General features: G+C 39.4%; 1 long non-coding RNA gene across 2 annotated transcripts in view; it reads left to right on the forward strand.

The window, feature by feature from the left end:
- LOC121100947 overlaps positions 1-20,178 on the forward strand; it is a 202,619-nt gene extending 182,441 nt beyond the window's left edge. The window contains exons 5-6 of one of the 2 annotated variants that reach the window (XR_005832721.1): positions 18,031-18,141; positions 19,654-20,178. This is a non-coding gene — a long non-coding RNA (uncharacterized LOC121100947). The remainder of the gene's footprint in view (positions 1-18,030; positions 18,142-19,653) is intronic. The other variant, XR_005832722.1, reaches the window with a different exon arrangement.
- The last annotated feature ends 311 nt before the right edge of the window (positions 20,179-20,489 follow it).

Consider the following 20,489-nt stretch of genomic DNA (forward strand, 5'->3'; position numbering starts at 1 on the left):
TGAGGGTCCATTTCTGGGTTCTCTCTTCTGTTCCATTAACTTATGTGTCTGTTTTGTGCCAGTACCATACTGTCTTAATGGTTACAGCTTTGTAATACAGCTTGAAGCTGGGAATCCTGATGCCACCAGCTCTGGTTTTCTTTTTCAACATCCCTTTGACTATTCAGGGTCTTTTCTGGTTCCATACAAATTTTAGGATTTTTTGTTCCAGCGCTGTGAAAAATGCTAATGGTATTTTGATAGGGATTGTAATGAATGTGTAGATTGCCTTGAGTAGCATAGACATTTTAACAATATTTGTTCTTCCAATCCATGAGTATGGAATGTTTTTCTTTCACAAGTGTCCTATAGTATTCAGAGTACAGATCCTTTACCTCTTTGGTCAGGTTTATTCCTGATATCTTATGGCTTTTGGTGCAATTGTAAATGGGATAGATTCCTTGATTTCTTTTTCTTCTGTCTCATTGTTAGTGTACAGAAATGCAACTGATTTCTGTGCATTGATTTTATAACTTGCCACGCTGCTGAATTTCTGTATGAGTTCTAGCAATTTTTGGGTGGAGTATTTCGGGTTTTCAACCTATGGTATCATGTCATCTGTGTTGAGTGAAAGTTCGACTACTTCTTTGCCAATTTGGATGCCTTTTATTTCTTTTTGTTATCTGATTGCTGAGGCTAGGACTTCCAGTACCGTGTTGAAAAACAGTGGTGAGAGTGGATATCCTGGTCATGTTCCTGACCTTAGGGGAGAAGCTCTCAGTTTATCCTCATTGAGGATGATATTCCCTGTGGGTTTTTTGTATATGGCTTTAATGATGTTGAGGTATATTTCCCCCTAACCCTATATGCTGTAGAGTTTTTATCAAGGAAGGATGCTGTATTTTGTCAAACGATTTTTCTGCATTTATTGAGAGAATCATATGGTTCTTGTCCTTTCTTTCATTAATGTGGTGTGTCACAATCGTTGATTTGTGGATGTTGCTCTACCCTTGAATCCCAGGAATAAATCCTACTTAGTCGTGGTGAATAATCCTCTTAATGTACTGTTGGATCCTATTAGCTAGTATCTTGGTGAGAATTTTTGCATCCATGTTCATCAGGGATATTGTTCTGTGATTCTCCTTTTTGGTGGGGTCTTTGGTTTGGGATCAAGGTAACGCTGGTCTCATAGAATGAGTTCAGAAGTTTTCCTTTCATTTCTATTTTTTGAAACAGCTTAGAAGAATAAGTATTAATTCTTCTTTAAAAGTTTGGTTGAATTCTGCTGGGAGGCCATCTGGCCCTAGGCTCTTGTTTGTTGGGAGATTTTTGATTACTGCTTCAATTTCTTTGCTGGTTATGGGTCTGTTCAGGTTTTCTAGTTCTTCCTATTTCAGCTTTGTAGTTTATATGTTTCTAGGAATGTATCCATTTCTTCCATATTGCCTAATTTGTTCGCATATAGTTGCTCAGAATATTCTCTTATAGATGTTTTTATTTCTTTGGTGTTGGTTGTGATCTCCCCTCTTTCATTGTGACTTGATTTATTTTGGGTCCTTTCTCCTTTCTTTTGGATTAATGTGGCTAGGGAATTACTGATCTTATAAATTCTTTCAAGGAACGAGCTCCTAGTTTTGTTGATCTGTTCTACTGTTCTTTTCCTTTCTATTTCATTGATTTCTGCTCTAATCTTTATTATTTCTCTTCCCCTGATGGATTTAGGCTTTATTTGCTGTTCTTTCTCCAGCTCCTTTAGGTGTAAGATTAAGTGTGTGTTTGAGATTTTTGTTGTTTCTTAAGAAAGGCCTGTATTTCTATATACTTCCCTCTTCGGACTGTCTTTGCTGCATCCCAAAGGTTCTGACCTATCATGTTTTCATTTTCATTTGTTTCCATGTATTTTAAAAATTCTTTAATTTTCTGGTTGACCCATTCATTCTTTAGTAGGATGCTCATTAACCCCCAGGTATTTGTGGTCCTTCCAAATTTTCTCCTGTGGTTGACTTCAATTTTTAAAGCATTGTGGTCTGAAAATATGTATGCTATGATCTCAATCTTTTGGTACCAGTTGAGACCTGATTTGTGACCCAGTATGTGATCTATTCTGGAGAATGTTCCATGTGCACTCAAGAAGAATGTGTATTCTGTTGCTTTAGGATGAAATGCTCTGAATGTATCTGTTAAGTCCATCTGGTCCAGTGTGTCATTCCAAGCCCTTGTTTCCTTGTTGATCTTCGCTTGGATGATCTGTCCATTGCTGTGAGTGGGGTGTTTAAGTCCCCTACTCTTATTGTATTATTATCCATGTGTTTCTTTAATTTTGTTATTAATTGGCTTATGTAATTAGCTATTCCCAAGGTAGGGGCATAAATATTTGCAGTTGTTAGATCTTGTTGGGTAGACCCTTTTGTTATGATATTGTGTCCTTCATCTCTTATTACAGTCTTTGGTTTAAAATCTAATACTCTTTATGCATGGAAAGACCCCTTTCTCTCCATTCCCACCAGTAATGACTATTATTGCTTATTTGAAATTGTCAGCTTCATTCATAGAAATTGATTTTCCTGGCTACTTATGAATTTGAGCTTGCTTCCCCAAAATAATCAATATTTTGACTTGCTGGTCATTACTTCCCAGCTTTTCCTTATAGTTTTAGTAGCCAAGTATTCAACCTAAATATTATAGTTTACTTATGACTATTATGAAGCTTTAAATAAATGAAAGCACACAATAAAAAAATATAAGGAAGAAAAATACAATATAAGGAAGCTTACTTTTGATGTCCGTTAGCATGATAAATGGTTCTCCACCTCCTCACTGGATGTGTCTTTGGGTCTAAAATGAGTCTCTTGCAGACAGCATATCTGATACCCTGTGTTTTGACTGGAGCATTTAGTCCATGTACATTCAGAGTAATTATTGAAAGAGATGAATTTAGTACCTGATTATCTCTGTTCCTTTCTGGTCTTTGTTATGTTTGGGCTTTCTCTTCACTCAAATGATCCCCTTTAATATTTCTTGCAGGGCTGGTTTAGTGTTTATGACTCCCTTTAGTTTTTGTTTATCCTGGAAACTTTGTCTATCCTTCAATTCTGAATGGCAGCCTTGCTGGATGAAGTATTCTTGGCTGCATATTTTTCCTATTTAGCACATTGAATATATCATGCCAGTCCTTTCTGGCCTGCCAGATTTCTGTGGACAGGTCTGCTGTCAGCCTTATGTGTCTACCCTTGTAGTTTAAGGAACTTTTTCCCTAAGCTGCTTTCAGAATTTTCTCTTTCTCTTTGTATTTAAGTTTCAAGATGTTGACCTATTTTTGTTGTTTTTGAGGGAGGTCCTCCATGCCTCTTGGACTTGAATGCCTGTTTCCTTTCCCAGTTTAGGGAAGTTCTCAGCTGTTAATTTGTTCAAAAACACCTTCTTCCCCTTTCTCCCACTATTCATCTTCTGGGACTCCTATAATACAGATATTATTTTGCTTTGTGGAATCACTGAGTTCTCTAAGTCTACCATTGTGATCTAATTTTCTTTCTGCCTTCTTTTCCACTTCCTTACTTTCCAACATTTTATCTTCTTATCACTGATTTGCTCGCCTGCTTTGTTCATCCTCATTTTTTTAAAAAGATTTTATTTATTTGACAGAGAGACAGCCAGCGAGAGAGGGAACACAAGCAGGTGGAGTAGGAGAGGAAGAAGCAGGCTCCCAGTGGAGAAGCCTGATGTGGGGCTCGATCCCAGAATGCCAGGATCATGCCCTGAGCTGAAGGCAGACGCTTAACAACTGAGCCATCCAGGCGCCCCTGTTCATCCTCATTTTTATGGCCTCTACTTGGGGTTGCATCTTGGTAATAGCATTTTTAATTTTGGCTTGACTAGATTTTAGTTCTTATATCTCTACAGTAAGGGATTCTCTAGTATATTCTGTGCTTTTTTCCCCAAGTCCAGCTGGTATCTTTATAAATCATTGTTTTAACTTTTGAAGTTCAGACATCTTATTTATATCTGTATTGATTAAACCCCTGGGTTTAAGTACTAGTAGGTATGTTATTCTTTGTGATGTAGCTGTAAATGGGATTGTTTTCTTAATTTCTCTTTCTGCTACTTCATTATTAGTGTATAGAATCACTACCAAATTCTGGGTATTATTTTTGTATCCTGCAACATTACTGAATTTATTTATTACTTCTGGTAGTTTTTTGGTGGAGCCTTTAGGATTTTCTATGTATAGAATCATGTCATCTGCAAATAGTGAAAGTTTTACTTCTTCTTAACCAGTATGGATGCCTGTTTCTTTTTCTTGTCTGATTGCTGTGCCAGGACTTCCAATACTAAGTTGAATACAAGTTGTGAGAGTGGACATCCTGTCTTATTCCTGATCTTAAAGGAAAAGCTCTCAGTTTTTCACCATTAAGATGTTAGCTGTGTGTTTTTCATAAGTGGCATTTATTATGTTGAGGTCTATTCCCTCTAAACCTATTTTATTGAGAATTTTTATAATGAATGGATATTATATTTTGTGAGATGCTTTTTCTGCATCTTTTGAGATTATCATATAGTTTTAACCCTTTTTCTTATTAACATGATGTATCACATTAATCATTTTGTAAATACTGATCCACCCTTGCATCCCTGGAAAAAAAATCTCACTTCATTGTGGTGAATGACTTTTAATTTTTTTTTGGATTTGATTTGCTAATATTTTGTTTTGTATTTTTGCATTTATGTTTATCAGGGATATTGGCCTGTAGTTTTCTATTTTGTGGTGTTTTGTCTGATTTTGGTATCAGTATAATGCTGGCCTCATAGAGTGTATTCAGAAGCTTTCCTTCCTGTCTTTTTGGAATAGTTTGAGGAGAATAATTCCTCTCTGTTTGTAGGGAGTTTTTTGATTACTGATTCAATTTCATCATTATCAATTGGTCTGTTCAAATTTTATATTTCTTCCTGATTTAGTTTTGGAAGATCATGTTTCTAGAAATTGTCCATTTCTAGGTTGTTCCAGTTTGTTGGCATATAATTTCTCATAATATTCTCTTATACTCATTTGTATTTATGTGGTATCAGTTGTTGTTATTTCTCCTCTTTCATTTCTGATTTTGAGTCCTCTTTTTTTCTTGATGCATCAGCCCTAAAGGTTTATTAATTTTGTTTATCTTTTCATAGTACCAGCTCTTGGTTTCATCTGTTTTATTGTTTTTTAGTCTCTATCATTTACTTCTGTTCTAAATTTCATTATTTATTTCCTTGTACTGGCTTTAGACTTTTTCTAGCTCATTTAGTTGTAAGAATATGTTGTTCATTTGAGCTTTTTCTTTTTTTCTTTAGGTAGGCCTAAAATGCTATAATCTTCTCTCTTGGAACTGCTTTCACCACATCCCCAAATTTTAGGTCTTTATGTTTTCATTTGTCTCCATGTATTTTTTATTTCCTCTGATTTCTTGGTTGACCTGCTCATTCTTTAGTAGCATGTTGTTTATTTAGCTTCCGTATATTTGTGGGGTTTTTTTTTCCCAGATTTTTTCTTGTGTTCAGTTTCTAGTTTCATACCGTTGTGGTTGGAAATGTTGCATGGTATGATTTCAATTTTCTGAATTTATTAAGACCTGTTTTGTGGCCTAACATGATCTATCTTGGAGAATGTTCCATGTGCACCTGGAAAAGAATATCCATTCCACTGTTTTTAGATAGAGTGTTCTGAATATATGTTAGATCCAATTGGTCCAGTCTATCATTCAAAGCCAGTTTCTTTGTTGATTTTCTGTCTGGATAATCTATCTACTGATTGAGTGGGGTGTTAAAGTCCCCTACTATTATTGTATCACTGTCACTTTCTTCCTTTATGTCTGTTAATAGTTGATATATGTATTTAGGTGCTCCCATGGTGGATGAGGTATTTATAGTCTTTTTTTCCCTTTATCATTGTGTAGTGTTCCTGTCTCTTGTTACAGTTTAAAGTCTTTTTTTTTTCTGATATAAATACTGCTCCCCAGATTTTTTTCTATTTCCATTGGTTTGGTGTGTGTGTATTTTTTAACTGTTTTCACTTTCAATGTATATGTGTTTTTAGGTCTGAAGTGAGTCTCCTGTAGGCAGCATACAGGTAGATCATTTTTTGTTTATTCAGTCACCCTATGTCTTTTGATCAGAGCATTTAGTTCATTGACATTCAAAGTAATTATTAATATGTATTTACTTATTACCATATTGTTTCTTGTTTTCCAGTTGTTTTTGTAGTTCTTCTCTGTTCCTTTCTACTTTGCTTGCTCTTTTCCTTTCTGGTTTGGTGGTTTTCTTTTGTGATATGCTTGGATTATTTTCTTTTCTTTTTTTTGTATACCTGATACAGGTTTTTGATTTGTGGATACCATTAGTTTCATATAGAACATCTTATGCAAAGAGCAGTCTACATTAAGTTGATGGCCATCCAGCCTGAACCCATTCTAAAAGTCCTTTATTTTCACCCCTCCTCCCATGATTTATGTATATGATGCCGTACTTTACCTTCTTTTATTTTGTGAATCCCTTGACTGAGGTTTGTAGACAAAATCAATTTTATTGCTTTTGTGCTTTAACTTCCGTACAGGTTTCCTAAGTGATTAATCCACTACTTTTATCAAATGTTGGTATTCATTTCTGAAATTTTTTCCTTTCATAATTTTTTTTTACTTCTTAGTATGTACTTTTCTTTCCAAAGACTTCCCTTTAACCCTTCTTATAAGGCTGCCTTAGTGGTCTTTAAATTTTGTCTAGGAAACTCTTTCTCTTTCTATTCTGAATAATAGTCTTGCTGGGTAGAGTATTCTTGGTTGTGGTTTTTCCCCTTCAGCACTTTGAATGTATCATACCACTCCTTTTGGCCTACAGAGTTTCTGCTAAATACATCTGCTGGTAGCCTTATGAGGTTTCCCTTGTATGTAATAATTTTCTTTTCTCTTGCTTCTCTTACAATTGTCTTTATCACTACTCCTTGCCATTTTCATTACTGTGTGTCTTGGTGTGCCCCCTCCCCCCCCCCCGGGTTTTGTTGGGGCCTCTGTCTCCTGGATCTGGAATTCTATTTCCTTCCCCAGATTAGGGAAGTTTTCAGCTATTATTTCTTCACATATATTTTCTGCTCCCCTTTCTCTATCTCCTTCTTCTGGGATTCCTATAATACGAATGTTATTGTGTTTGATGGTGTTGCTGAGTTCCCTTAACATAGTCTTATTTTTAATTGTTCTTTGGTCTTTTTGCTGTTTAGCTTGGTTGCTTTCCCCACCCTGTCTCCCAGGTCACTGGTCTGTTCTGCTATTGATTCCTTCTAGTGTGTTTTTATTTCAGTTATTTAGTTCTTAATTTCTGACTGGTATCTTTTTTATATAGCTTATCTCTTTGTTGAAGGTCTCACTGAGATCCTATACTCTTAAGTCCAGTAAGTATCTTTTTGACCATTCCTTTGAATTCTCCATCAGGCATATTGCTTATTTTAGCTCTTTTGCTAAGGCTTTGTCCTATTCTCTCATTTGGAACATATTCTTTTTTCCTCTTTGTCTAACTCTGTTTGTTTCTATGTATTAGGAAAGTCAGCTGCATCTCTTGATCTCGAAAGTACTGGCTTTGTGAAGAAGAGGTCCTGTGCTGTCCTTATAGCACAAAGTTCTCTGTTCACCAGAACCAGGTTCTTCAGGGGTGTTTTCTGCATGGGCTGCATGTGCCCTACTTGTGTGCCTAAGCCTGGACTGCTTTCAGTACAGTCAGCTGAAATGGCCCACATTGCCTGTTGTGGTCATGCTGGGCAGCGTTTGATTCCTGTGCTGTTTGGGGCCTGTTTGAGGTTATCATGGGCTTGTAGTTGGGCCCTGTCAGCAGTCAGACCAGATGACTACCCTAAACCTCTCTGCTGGGGCTGCAGTCAAACCAAATTGTAGAGTGCTCTTCCTACCTTGTCCCCTGAGAGGCTTTCATTGCTGGGCACACTGATAGGCAGGGTACAGTCTCTGTGTTCTCAGCTATAAGGTTTGGCTGCTGGGACTGTGGGTGCACTGTTGTGTGTATGGTTATTTTCCCTATTCTCCAGGGCAGAAGCCAGGTGCTACTTTCTGCCAGAGTTGCTTGCATGGTATGTCAAGGCAGGAGCCACCTTGGCATGATGGCTTCCAAGTGGGGTGGGTTGGATGAGCTGGATTCACAGGGGATCACGGAGGTAGGGCATATGGTGCTAGCAAGATAGGTGGTTCCCACAAGTGTCCAGATATCTAGACTGTTTGGGGGTGGGTGGGAATGGAGACCTCCAGCTCTTTTGGTCTTAGAGAAATCTCCTAAAGATCCCTACACCCCCAATTCATATTCTAAGATTAGTAAATAAATCTCCTTTATATATATATCCAAGTGCTTATATATATATATCCAAGACTGCTACCATGCTGTGTCTTGGCTGAGTTATTTGTTATGCTGGGTGGAGACTCCATTTCCTATTATACCCCAGCTCTTCCAGAACTAAGCCCATTGATTCTTAAAATACCAGGAATTAAGCACCACTGATTGTAAATACTCACAGAGGTAAGTCTTACCAGTTTTCAAAGGCAGATGGGGATTCATGTGCCTGTGTGGGGTCTGTTCCTCTTGTTTCTCTATGCTTATGGTGTCCCTTCTTTCTGTGGAAAGTGCTGCTGGAAGTTTGGTTCCAAATTGTGTTTCTTTCCCTCCTACCCTTTTCTATGTGGCTCCTCTCTATGATTTACTGTGGAAAGTTTGTTCTGCCAGTCTTCAGGTTTTCTGGGTTAGTTGTACTAATAGCGCTGGTATCTTGGTGTGTCTGTGGGTCAAGGTGAGCTTAGGATCCTTCTCTGCATTTTCCCAGAAGTGCTGCAAGTATTTTTAAAATACTTAAATTCAGTGTTTGTGAGGATTTGTTGAAATAGCTACCTTAAATTTGTGTGTTTGGGGGGCCCCTGGGTGGCACAGCGGTTAAGCGTCTGCCTTCGGCTCAGGGCGTGATCCTGGCGTTATGGGATCGAGCCCCACATCAGGCTCCTCCGCTATGAGCCTGCTTCCTCCTCTCCCACTCCCCCTGCTTGTGTTCCCTCTCTCGCTGGCTGTCTCTATCTCTGTCGAATAAATAAATAAAATCTTTAAAAAAAATAAAAAATAAATTTGTGTGTTTGGGGGGGTGGTTACTACCTAGCAATGCATATTAAAAAATGTTTAACAAACGGTTTGCAGAAATGCAGGTCCTACCAATTTATAAGCACTTAATCATTACTTTGAAAAATAGAATTTAATAATTGTGCAAGTTGTAGAATCTGGATCCCTGTGTTCATTGGTTAAATCTTGATTATATTGCCACTGTATGCTTTGCATTTATTTTCAATAATGTCCTTCCCACTGAGATTAATTCAAGGTTTCTGGAGAAAAAAAATTCTAGTATGTGAATTTAAGTGTATGAAGCATATACTTTTAAATTATAAACTCCCTTTTTTTTCACAAATTAAAAAAATGTTCTGTTTCAGTTATTCTGTATAGCAAATTAGTCCTGAGTTTAGAGGTTTAAAACAATAACAATTTATTTGCTTTCAATTCTGTAATTGGATCAGAGGATGGCAGGGATTTCTCATCTTGCCCTACATGGGTCAGATGGGAAGACTCAAGTGAGGGCTGGCCCAATCACAAGTTGGCACACTGATGCTGATGACAAGTGAGGGCTCAACTGAGCGGGTGGCTGAGAGCCTGGATTTTCTTCTCATGGCCTCTCCACATGACTAGATTAGGCTTCTCACAGCATGGCAACCTTAGGAGTACTCAAACTACTCACAAGAATATGAATGCAAAAGGTGCCAGGCTTTCGTAAGGATTAGGTCTGGAACTGGCAGTGTCATTTCTGCTGTATTCCATTAATTAAAGTAGGTCACAGGGTCCTAATAGATGCAAAAGCAGTGAACCACAAGTGCGTATGAATACTGGGAAGACCTATTCATTGAAACCCAACAAACAAATAGTCTACAATAGGCTTATTTTATCAGTGGGGATTCATTCTAAGGGAATGATCTTTTTTTAAAAAATTTTTTATTATGTTAGTCACAATACAGTACATCATTAGTTTTTGATATAGTATTCCATGATTCATTACTTGCGTATAACACCCAGTGTTCCATGCAATACGTGCCCTCCTTAATATCCATCACCCGGCCTATCCCAATCCCCCAACCCCTCCCCTCTGAAACCCTCAGTTTGTTTCCCAGAGTCCATAGTCTTTCGTGGTTCATTCCCCCTTCTGTTTACCCCCCCCTTCATTCTCCTACTGATCTCCCTGCTATTCCTTATGTTCCACAAATGAGTGAAACCATATGATAATTGTCTTTCTCTACTTGACTTATTTCACCTAGCATAATCTCCTTCAGTCCCATCCATGTTGCTGCAAATGTTGGGTAATCGTTCTTTCTGATGACTATATAGGGACCACATCTTCTTTATCCATTTGTCTGTTGAAGGGCATCTTGGCTCCTTCCAGAGTTTAGCTATTGTGGACAAAGCTGCTAATGAACATTGGGGTGCATATGGCCCTTCTCTTCACTACGTCTGTATCTTTGGGGTAAATACCCAGTAGTGCAATGGCCGGATCATAGGGTAGCTCAATTTTTAACTTTTTAAGGAACCTCCACACTGTTTTCCAAAGTGAAAAATTTGCAAATACCAATTTGCATTCCCACCAATAATGTAACCTCCTCTCCAACATTTGTTGTTTTTTGTCCTGTCAATTTTTGTCATTCTAACGGGCATAAGGTGGTATCTCATTGTGGTTTTGATTTGTGTTTCCCTGATGGCTAATGATTTTGAATACTTTTTCATGTGCCTGTTAGCCATTTGTATGTCTTCATATCTTCTGCCCATTTTTTGATTTGATTGTTTCTTGTTTATTGAGCTTGAGAAGTTCTTTATATATCTTGGATACCAGCCTTTTATCTGTAGTTTTATTTGCAAATATCTTCTCCTGTTCTGTGGGTTGCCTCTGTGGTTTTTTTAAAATAATTTATATTATGTTAGTCACCATACAATACATCCTTAGTTTTTGATGTAGTGTTCCATGACTCATTGTTTGTGTATAACACCCAGTGCTCCATGCAATATGTGCCCTCCTTAATATCCATCACCCGGCCTATCCCAATCCCCCACCCCCGTCCCCTCTGAAGCCCTCAGTTTGCTTCCCAGAGTCCATAGTAGTCTCTCATGGTTCATTCCCCCTTCTGTTTACCCCCTCTTCATTCTCCTACCGATCTCCCTGCTACATATGATAATTGTCTTTCTCTGCTTAACTTACTTCACTTAGCATAATATCCTCCAGTCCCGTCCATGTTGCTGCAACTGTTGTGTAATCGTTCTTTCTGATGCCTGAGTAATATCTATGGGACGCCTGGGTGGCTCAGTCGGTTAAGTGCCTCTTTGTTTTGATGACTGTTTCCTTTGCTGTGCAGAAACTTTTTATCTTGATGAAGTCCCAAAAGTTCATTTTTTCTTTTGTTTCCCTTGCCTTTGGAGACATGTCATGAAAGAAGTTGCTGTGGCTGATGTCGAAGAGGTTACAGCCTATGTTCTCCTCTAGGATTTTGATGGATTTGTGTCTCACATCGAGGTCTTTCATCCATTTGGAGATTATGGTGTGAGAGAGTGGTCAAGTTTCATTCTTTTGCATGTAGCTGTCCAGTTTTCCCAGCACCATTTATGGAAGAGACTGTCTTTTTTCCACCGGATGTTTTTTCCTGCTTTATCAAAGATTAGTTGCCCAAAGAGCCGAGGGTCCATTTCTGGGTTCTCTATTCTGTTCCATTGGTCTGTTTTTGTGCCAGTACCATGTCTTGCTGATCATAGCTTTGTAGTATAGCTTAAAATCAGGCAACGTGATGTCCCCAGCTTTTTTTTTTCTTTTTCAACATTTTCTTGGTGATTCGGGGTCTTTTCTGGTTCCACACAAATTTTGTTCCAGTTCTTTGAAAAATGTCATTGGTATTTTGATTGGGATGGCATTGAAAGTGTAGATTGCTCTGGGTAGCAAAGACATTTTAACTATGTTTATTCTTCTGACCCATGAGCATGGAATGTTTTTCCATCTTTTTATGTCTTCTTCAATGTCTTTCAAGAGTGATCTGTAGTTTCTAGAGTATAGATCCTTTACCTTGCTGATTAAGTTAATTCTGAGATATCGTATGATTTTTGGTGCTATTGTAAATGGAATTATTCCCTAATTTCTCTTTCTTCAGTCTCATTGTTTGTGTATAGAAATGCAACTGATTTCTGAGCATTCATTTTGTATCCTGCCACATTACTGAATTGTTGTATGAGTTCTGGTAGTTTGGGGGTGCAGTCATTTGGGTTTTCCATATAAAGCCTCATGTCATCTGCAAAGAGAGAGAGTTTGGCTTCTTCTTTGCCGTCTGATTGCTGTTGCTAGGACTTCTTGTACTATGTTGAACAATAACAGTGAGAGTGGGCATCCCTGTCGTGTTCCTGATCTTAAGGGAAAGGTTTCCAGCTTTTCCCCATTGAGAATGATATTTGCTGCAGGCTTTTCATAGATAGATAGATAGTTTTTATGAGATTGAGGAATGTACCCTCTATCCCTACACTCTGAAGGGTTTTAATCAGGAAACGATGCTGTATTTTGTCAAATAAATACTTTTTCTGCATCGATTGAGAGGATCATATGGTCCTTGTCTCTTCTCTTATTAATGTGATCTATCACCCTGACCGATTTGTGAATGTTGAACCACCCCTGCATCCCAGGGATGAATCCCACTGGGTCGTGATGGATAATTAAGGAATGATCTTAAATCTGGAAAAGGCTTTGTTCACAAAGATGTTCATAATACTTCTCAGCAAAAGTATTAGCAACAATGGAAACACCTTTTATTTTTAACAGACATTATCTATTAGTAAAAATATTTTTGAATTCAGGATATAATTGGGAGGGTCAGAAAGATGGCAGAGTAGAAAAATCCTGAGCTCACCTTGTCCCATGGACACCCTGAGATAACAGCTACATTTGTACAACTAACTCTGAAAATGACACAAAGATTGGCAGAACAGACCTACAGTTAATGGTAAAGTGTAGGAGGGGCAGAAAAGTGATTGGAAACCACATCCCTGGTGAAATTAGCCACAAACAAGAGGGAGGCCACACTAGGCACCACAGACCTGCATGGGGAAGATGAGTCTCCATTACATTTCGCTTTGAGAACTAGAGGTCTTAACTTTAGGAGTTTTTAAAATGAGCAAAGCTGTACTTTTGGTACATTAAAAATCAGTGGACTTAACTCTATGGGAGCTGGAGGGCAATAGGAAACAGAGTCTCCACCCACACAGTCCCCACTATGGAGTCTGCATAATAACTCAGCCCAAGACCGAGCTCAGAAATAGCAGTTTGAAAAACACCAAATACCTTAGGTGTTTTGTAATCTCACAATGTGCACTGGATTGGCAGGGATCTTCAGGAGACTACTCTAAGAACAAAAGCAGTCGTAGGCACCACTTCTCCCTTTCCCCAGCCTAGATAGGACACTTAGGTGTAGAGTGTTAGCATTGGTTCCCATATCTGACTAGCAACTCAGGCCCCACCCCTGCAGATCCCCTCATCCAACCTACCCACTTGGCATGCACCCCTCCAAGGGTGGCCCTTGCCTTGACACACCATGCAAGAAAGGGACCAGTATCACTCCAAAGTGACTCCTTCCCTGGGGTAGGGGGGATAATCCCATACACCAGCATGTCCACAGTTCCAGCAGACGAACCTTTTAGCTGGCAGCATGAAAAGAATGCCCTGGCTGACGGACTAGGGGGGCAGTCATCTGGTCTATCAGGTGGCCACACAGAGAAACTCTGCTGTTCAACATGCCCACAGCTGTGGCAGAGAGACTAAGTGCAGACAAGTTAACCCAACTGCTGACCTCACCTCCCTGTGAGTCTGTGGTAGCCTTAGACTCCCCACAGCATAGGGCTCAAACCCTGCTACGTGGGTTACTGCAGCTGACAAGGCTGAAGGCAAGCACAGCTCAGCAGCAACAGTAGGGTGTCCACAGCTCACACAGAAGACACCCTGGAGCACCTCATTCTGGCCACTTCTTTGAAGGTCAGGACATATAGCTGACCTCCCTATTACATAGAGACAAAATGAGACACAGGAATATGCACCATAGGAAAAAATTGAGTGAAAGAGCTAAATGAATCAGAGATACAGGATATGCCTGATAAAGTATTTAAAGTAATGCCCATAAAATGGACTTGAGAAAAGAGGGGAGGACCTCAGTGAGAACTATGAAGAACTCAATAACTGAAATAAAAATACACTAGAGGGAATCAGTAACAGATTAGAGGAGGCAGAACAGGGCAATGATCTGGAAGAAAGGGTAATGGAAAGTAACCAAGCTAAGAGAAAAAGACTGAAGAATAATAAGACTGAAGAATAATAAGAATAAATTAAGGGATCTCAGTGACATCATCGAGCATAACAACATTCACATTATAGGGAGCCCAGAAGGAGAAGAAAGAGAAAGAAGGGGTAGAAAAATTCCTGGGAAAGGAAAAAAGACTTCCAGATCCAGAAAGCAGAGAGAGTCCCTAACTAACGCAAGGATGTCCACACCAAGACATGTGACAATTAAAATGGCAAAAAGTAGGGGCGCCTGGGTGGCACAGCGGTTAAGCGTCTGCCTTCCGCTCAGGGCGTGATCCCAGCGTTATGGGATCGAGCCCCACGTCAGGCTCCTCCGCTGTGAGCCTGCTTCTTCCTCTCCCACTCCCCCTGCTTGTGTTCCCTCTCTCGCTGGCTGTCTCTATCTCTGTCAAATAAATAAAATCTTTAAAAAAATAAATAAAATGGCAAAAAGTAATGATAAAGAGAGAAAGAAAAAGTTATACACAAGGGAAACTCCATAAGGCGATTACTTGATTTCTTAACGGCAACTTTGGATGCCCAAAGGGACAGGTGTGATGTATTCAAAGTGTTGAAAGGAAAAACCGTGCAACCAGGAATGCTCTACGCAGCACGGTTATCATTCAGAATAGGAGAGAGAGTTTCCCAGACAAACAAAAGCTAGAGGAGTTCACCACCAGTAAGGCAGCCTTATAAGAAGTGTTAAAGGGAATTGAGTGGAAAGAAAAGTCTAGGACTAAAAGATAAATTGGGTGATGGCATTACAGAAGGCATGTGATGTGATAAGCACTGGGTGTTATATGCAACTGATATATTGAACACTACATCTGAAACTAATGATGTACTATGTGTTGGCTAATTGAATGTAAATAAAAAAAAATTTTCTTCTTTTGCTGTTCACCTCCTTGCATGCTTTCCATTACCCTCTCTTCCAGATAGCTGATATGTTCTTCTGCATCTTCTAGTCTACTATTGATTCCCTCTAGTGTATTTTTTATCTCAGTTGTTATATCCTTCAACCCTGGTTATTTTTAACATTTGCTACAGCTTTATTGAAGGCCTGAGTTCTTCCACTCTTTTCTCCAGCCTGGTAAGTATCTTTATGATCATTACTTTAAATCATTTTTATCAGGCAGATTTTTCATCTGTTTCATTTAGTTATTTTTCTGATTTTTTTCTTATTTCTTTTGAAGCATAGTCTCCGTCTTCCCATTTTGCTTGAATTTTTGTATTTGTTTCTATGGATCAGGCAAAAAAGCTACTTCTCTTAAGCTTGAAGGAATGGTCTTGTGTATGGTGTCCCCTATGCAGACTGTGTGTGCTTTGAGACTTTAGTGGGCTGGCAGGAACTACGGCTGTATATGCTAGTTATTCTTTTAAACCATGGCTTTGAAAGAGAAAGGGAAAAAAACAGAACAAGAAAGAAAAATTAGAAAAAAAAGCAAGTAAAATAGAGAAAATTTAAAGAAAAACCAGAAACTGTGGCTTGTTGCTTGTGGACCCTGGGCTCACTGAAGTGACAAACTCACTGTAAGCTGGACCCTGCTTTGGTTTGGGATTTTAAGGTGGAAGAGAGCTGGTTTGCTGAAGTTGCAAGGTCACTAAGATAACCAGGCTTGCCTGTAATAGTGCCCAGACTGCTCCAGTCTAGGCTTTTAAGGTGAAGTGGGGATGTAAACTGTGTCATTCTCTAGTCTCTCTCACCTGGAGAACTTTCCTACAGCTTCTCTGCCACTTGGCAGAGTTCTAGTGTTGTCTCTTTTATATACTAGGTGCTCTTTTAAATGTGGCTTTTTTTCTGTGCCCAAGGACAGAGCAATCTATTCCTAGTTCTTCCGTACTCTCTCTCCCCAATGCCGTTGCAGCATTGGGGATGGGGGTTCGCTTCCTTACTGTGTCCCCGTCTCTCTTGCCATCTGTCTTTGGTAGTAATTGTTCTAATAGGTATAATTTGGTGTGTTCTGTGGAGGAGGTGAATTCAGAGTTTTCTTATTTGACAGAGAGAGACAGCCAGCAAGAGAGGGAACACAAGCAGGGGGAGAGGAAGAAGCAGGTTCCCAGAGGAGGAGCCTGACGTGGGGCTCAATCCCAGAATGCTGGGATCACGCCCTGAGCCGAAGGCAGACGCCCAACGACTGCGCCACCCAGGTGCCCCACTTATGTTGCCATCTTGAAAGAGAACCTCAAAATAGTTTCTGCAGTGGGTATGGATAATGTCTTGACTAAATATTTAAAAGACAAATACTTCCGAGGATTTAGAAAGACCCAAAAAGGAATATGAATAGTTTGGTAGGAACAAATTAATTACTACCTTCTGGTGTTTCCACATTCATTAATTCATCTTTGTAACACTGTGAGGATCACAGAGTTTTGAGTTGTAAGAGTGAAGTTCGGATCTGGGTTCCAACATTTACAACCACTGGCAAATTACTCAGTCTCTTTGTAGTAGAAGCATATTGGATTATTTGCCTAGCACCAAACCACAAGATTAAAACAGAAGCTCCTTATATATTTGATATTATCCAGTTTCCTTACCATAGTTCACTAGATCAATAGATGCTATCCTAGGCCCCTGAATTTGTTTTTCTTCTTTCAGATATTTGCGGTAGGTCAGCCTTTCTCTTGGTGGCTGGACTACAACATGTATGCTCAGGAGCTATAGGCAGCCGTGTTTCTTGCTATATGGAGATGTAAAAGGTACACATTTGTTGTGAACTAGGCCCGGAGAGAGTAACATAAATGATGGATAGACTAGAGACCTGCGTCTAGTTCATTCCCAATGCCCATCTACATTTCTGCCAAGAGATAAATCTCGATGGTCTGAAAATGCATTTATTCCCCCATTTTGACAGCATAGCTGAAAGCTGGCTTAGCACAACAGTAGTGCATGCCCATATCAGCCACTGAACTCTGAGTCTCTCCCTTTCTAACAAGGCCATGTCTGTGACCTGAATCTTCCAAAGTTACACAGTCACATAGATCATTCCTGACCTTGGCCCTATGACTTTGATGGGAGCAGGCCTCCTCAGTATTGGAACTTTAGCCTTGGTGTATGCAGATCAGATATACCCTACTTAACTAATGGGATGTTAAGATCCAGAGTGATTACTCCCTCTCCACTACTTCTGACGTTTCCTTTGGTTATCTTTATGGTACTAGTGGTTTGTATTCACATCTCCTTTGCAGGACAATTTCTTTCTTTGAGATAAGGGAATCTATTATAAGTCCTTTTATGTTCAAGTTGGGTTTGTGTCACTAGTCAATCAAAGAGTCACAGCCACATTAACTAAAGCGTCTCTAAGCCACAGTGATCTCTTTTAAAAAGTGGGGCAAACGGTACCAACTGAGACAATAAATATGAAACTATTAGTACATAAAACATATTCTATAAATTTAAGCTGAATATTTCTTGAGGGATCAAGATTATAAAGATATGCAAATCTTTCTCTTATGCAGTTTGATTTAGTGACGGGCCAGTTTCAGTATTCTATAAAGATTTGCAAAATTCACTGCACTCTTTATTTGACCTTTTGCTTTCTCTCTCACATTTATCCTACCTTCTTACTCTTTTCTATTAATTTTCATTTACTGCATCTTTTTGAAAATATTTGTTCATTTTACTAATCCTCAAATCTCCTTATTTAACTTTACAGGCTTTGTACAGTTAGAATGCTTTTGGCTCCTAGCAACCCCTCTGGCCCCAACCTGGACTCTGACTAAAACAACACAAAACTTTATTATTCCACATAAGATGGAGTCTGCAGGTATGATGAGTCTATATTGGTTAAGTTAGAATCTAAACAAGATGCCAGGGGCCCATGTTCTTTCTGCCTGGCCTCTCTGCCCTCTTCAGCCTGTTGGGTTTTGTCCTGAAGCTGTCATCCCTTATGATCAGAGGTTGCTCCTTGCTGTTCTGGTTGCCATATCACAAAACAACATCTAGACAAAAAGACTCCTTTTCTTCATTTGTGTCTTTTCATAATCAACAAATGCTTTCCTAGAAGCCCCCAGAGGCTTTTTCTCATGTCCCAGGAGCAAGCATTGCACAGCAGAGCAATTCAGAAACCAACTGTCAGCAAGGGGGCTAGGATTAGTGGTACTGGCTTCAGAAGCAAAATGCAGAATTTTACATTCATGGAAAGCTTTGCCTGTCCATACTGAGATTCCTCTGGGAATGCAGAGGACGAGGCAGAAAGAGATGTACAGAACTTTTAATCATCGCAAAGCTATGATGCCGCCCCGTACAAAACAGTACATTCTCTTGGCCCTTCAGTGTTCTTACGTGATGGTGTGAGTCTTTTGGGTCATGTGAAAATTCTGGCTCTCTCAATTAGTGCTTTATGACATGGGTAATTAACTCAGTTTCCTTATTCAGAAATAGGGATAATAATAGCACCACATTCACAGCATTGTTTTGAATATTAAGGGAGTTAATATAAGAAAAACATTTAGAATAGTGCCTGGCTATAGGAAGTAATCAATACATTGTATATACACATTTATATAAATTGAACTGAATGGAAGAGGAATCAGGATGTTGTCAAGGTAAGGTGTTGTTACATTTGTGCTGAATCCTCATAGCAAGGATGCAGCTGTGAGTCCACCATTCCCAGCAATGGGGGATTCCGAGTGCCTCAGTCTTGAGAGGACATGGTTCTAGGCAGCCCAACCGCATCACCTCTGGAAAGTAACACTGTCACTCTGTATGGATAAAACAGAGGCTTACACAGCAAAGCTAATGCCATGGGATGAATTGCCTAAAGCTTCTACCTCTAAGGCGTCAAGCTGCAGTGAAAAATCAGCCTCAGGTCAATGAGGTATTCATGAGTAAGCCCAGAACACCTGAACTGAGACTGTGCTAGGGTGACCATGAGGTGCCATCGGCTTATGACACATGGCCCAGGACTGGAAAACTTGACAGTCAGAATGCCATGGTTTGGAGCAAAGGAAGCCTGAATATTCTTAGGAAGCTTTAAATCATAATTAAGAGTACGAAGGAAGAGATGTCAGAGTACAAAAGTCAAAATTTAGATAATTATATTGTGATTAATTAGGAAAGGCAGAGCTCCGAGAAGTAAATGGGTAAGATTCTGAGTGAACACTCTCGGCAAAGATAGGGACAAGAGTGAGAGAAAACCCAGTTTGCTACTGCTAAAATAGCTCCATTTTAATCCCTAATAGGGGTACATCTTTTTTTTTCTTCAAACCAGTTTCCTTATTGTTATTATTTTTTGAGATACAACCAACCAACATTTTGCATTCTTACTTGCATTTAGGTGCAGTCACAGGATGGAATTCTGGCCAATGGAACATTGATGGAAGTAATGTACATCACTTCTACGAGAGGCCTATAGAAACTTCATTTCAAGATCAATCCCCCTTCCCTTTCTGGCTGGTTGAATGGAGACAAGCTTTTCCAGAGAGGCATGTGGTGAAGACAGCAGGTCCTCAAGAAGAAGTCTACTAGAGAGCACCCTCCATCCCCTGCCTGCCTTCCTCCCACACACACAACACCAAATTGAACTGTCAGGTGAGCAAGAAATAATTGTGTTGTTTCTGTCATTTCATTGTGTTAAGTCACAAAGATTTCAAGCCTTATCTAATATGGCAGCTAGCAAACATCTCAATAAATATGCCCAAGCCTTTGTGGGGCTGGGGAAACAGATGACATACCAACTGTTTATTTAATCTATCTTTTCGAGGCATATCTTTTATTTTTAGGGAGTCCCAAAGAGTGAAACTCCTAAGGTTAAAAATAGAGGCTGATTGGCTGGATTGGGACACAAACATTTTGTTTGGCCCATGTAGTAATTAAATATTCTCTGGATTCATTGTCAACACACACATACATTTTCATGTCTGGCATCTCTGAAAAAAGTGAAAATTCCATAACACTGTAGATGACAACTATTGGCCTGGCCAAGAGAAGGCCTTCTGTCAATGGAGCATGAGGTCTCCATTTGCCACCATCCCCAACCCTCTTAACTGTGTCATGGCCAGCCTACATCCCCCACGTATGTTTTCTGCCAGGACTCTGGAGCCCTTTTCTTTGAAAGGAGTACTTACTGCTTTCTGAGAGGTTTTCTCCCAATGACACTTCAAATGCCCTTCT

The sequence above is a fragment of the Ursus maritimus genome, unplaced genomic scaffold (assembly GCF_017311325.1).
Source record: "Ursus maritimus isolate PB19 unplaced genomic scaffold, ASM1731132v1 scaffold_10, whole genome shotgun sequence".
Taxonomy (NCBI): Eukaryota; Metazoa; Chordata; class Mammalia; order Carnivora; family Ursidae; genus Ursus; species Ursus maritimus.